The sequence below is a fragment of the Nicotiana tabacum genome, chromosome 9 (assembly GCF_000715075.1).
Source record: "Nicotiana tabacum cultivar K326 chromosome 9, ASM71507v2, whole genome shotgun sequence".
NCBI classification, from domain to species: Eukaryota; Viridiplantae; Streptophyta; class Magnoliopsida; order Solanales; family Solanaceae; genus Nicotiana; species Nicotiana tabacum.
The window spans coordinates 14,295,573-14,298,435 of record NC_134088.1 but is presented as its reverse complement, the minus strand read 5'-3'; positions in this window follow the sequence as shown (position 1 = coordinate 14,298,435).

Genomic DNA, 2,863 nt, shown 5'->3' with positions numbered 1-2,863 from the left:
TGCCTATGTTATGCAAAAAAGCTACCTTTACATGACAAATTTGGACCAAGAGTAGTGACTGCAACATTGATGGGATACTTAAAAGTAACAAAAGGAATTATACTATATGATTTAGCTAACCATTCCTTTTTTGTTAACATGGATGTTACCTTTAGAGAAAATGTGCTCACTTTCAGGCACATATCTAATGATAGTTCCAAACTCTTCTTAAATGATGATGTCTTCAGAGAACACCAGCCATATAGAAGACAATTATCATGTTCCTGAACTTGATACTCCCTTTGCAGCAGACTCTGAAGTCCCACCAGATCAATCATCGCAGCATAGTGAGTTGCCTGATCTTGTCATACCTGCTTCACCAACTGGAGAATCAACTGATCATATGCCAGACACTATACCCACTGATGATCCCATACTTGCACCTGATTCACCTCTTGATGTTTTTAATTTCCCTTAATCTCCTGCAACAGTGTTAGTTCCTGATTCTTCTAATACACCTTTGAGACAGTCTCAGAGAAACAAACAACAACCAGCATGGATGACAGACTTCATTATTGGATCAAAGCCCAAGAGCACATCATAACCACCATGCTCCATTCATGCTAGTATTGCTTATGACATATACAAACCCTCTTACAGGCAATCCTTAGCTGTATTCACCTCCATAGTAGAAACACAGACCTTTCATGAAGCCTCTAAAGATCCACTTTGGATTTATGCCATGTAGACAGAGTTAAAGGCTGTTGAGGACAACAAGACCTGGGAACTAGTTACACTGCCTCCAGGAAAGGTGCTCATTGGGTACAAATGGGTTTATAAAGTTAAATATAAGGATAATAGGATTATTGAAAGATACAAAGCTAGGTTAGTAGCTAAGAGATATAGTCAACAGGAGGGATTGGACTACAATAAAACCTTCTCTCCTGTAGTAAAGATTGTCACAATCAGGGCAGTGATGTCTCTAGCAGCTAGTGAAGGTTGGAATTTGCACCAAATGGATGTCTACAATGCTTTTGTTCAAGGAGACCTATATGATGAAGTGTACATACAACTTCCACAAGGTTTTGCAAGTCAAGGGGAGAAGAATACAGTATGCAGACTTGTCATATCCTTGTATGGATTAAAGCAAGCTAGCAGACAATGGAATGTCAAGTTAACAGATGCCTTACTCAACCTGGGCTTCAATCAAAGCTCACTAGATCATTCATTTTTACTAAGAGACAAGATAAGATCATTGTAGTAGTCTTGGTCTATGTTGATATGTTAATCACAGGCAGTGATATGATTTTGATAGAGTCCACTGAAAAGGACTTACAACAAGCTTTCAAGATGAAGGACCTTGGTGAATTAAAGTATTTTTGGGTATTGAATTCTCTCGATCACACAAAGGCATCTCAATGAATCAAAGAGAACACACCTTGGAGATGATAACAGACTTAGGGTTGAGTGCTGCCAAACCAATTGGGACTCCTCTAGAATTCAATCAAAAGCTTACCACAATGGATCTTAATGAAGTAGCTAGAACTAGAGAGGATGAGCTGTTGGAGGACAAAGTGTTGTATCAAAAGTTGATTGAAAAATTGTTGTACCTACCATGATTAGGATAGACATTGCCTATGCAGTATCAACTCTCAGTCAGTTCATACAACAACCTAAACAATCACATTGGGAAGCAGCTTTAAGAGTGGTGAAATATGTGAAGATGGCACCTGGAATATGAGTATTAATGAGCAGTAAAAAGAGCAACACATTGACAACATTCTATGATGCGGATTGGGCATCATGCCCAAACACTAGGAAGTCAATTACAGGCTTCATAGTGAAGCATGGTGAGTCATTCATTGCCTGAAAATCAAAGAAGTAGAGTACAATATCAAGAAGCTCAGCAGAATCAGAGTACAAGAGTATGGCTTCTACACTATCAGGATGTGGCTTATTGGCTTGTTTAAGGAGCTTGGAGCAGAAGTGAGGGAACCTGTTGACTGTACTGTGATAACAAAGAAGCACTGCAGATTGCAGCTAATCCAGTCTATCATGAGAGGACAAAACATATACAAGTGGATTGTCATTTTATAAGGAAAAAAAGTCAGCAATGGATTGTGCAAACGCATCATGTGAGCTCAGGTGAGCAACATGCAGACATCATGACTAAAGCATTGTTGAGGTCATGACATGAATATTTGGTTTCCAAGTTGGGAGTGTTTTTGTCTTTGCACCCACTAGCTTGAGAGGGAGTGTTGAGAGAGGAGTTACTTAATAAGTCTAGGAGTTAACTATAGTTAGAGTTAGTATAATTAATTGTAGTTAGAAGTAATGTTAATTATCTGTTAAGAAATCAGTTAGTTAGTTAGTTAGATTAGCTGTCATTGAGTTGTCATAAGTAAGTCGGTTGAAATCAGTCTTGTATATATAGATTATAGAGATATGAAGTGAAGTAAGCAATTTATTTTGAGCTCATTCTCTAATGACCTCCATTTCCTACACTGTGAACTTGTCTTCCTCGACAACCATTGCTGCAATTCTTCATCTTCAGCTCACATTTTGACATTAACATATAAGCAATTCAGTAATTTTAATAATCTATACTATATTAAAAGCACGAAGGCCCTTAACGAAATTTCGTTCGCCTTTTTTACCCTTTTAAAATAGAGTTTACATTAGACAAAATAATCATTATATTATTTTCCTTATATTTAGCACTTTAAAATCAAGTAAAATTTTGTTTATTAAAGTTTTCCTTATTTGAATTACTACACATGAAATCCTAATATTTAGGACATCCAAATAAAAAAAATTTAACTTGTGCAATCAAACAATTTATTAACTAGACTATTTGGCTAGCACACGGTACCTACATCATCCG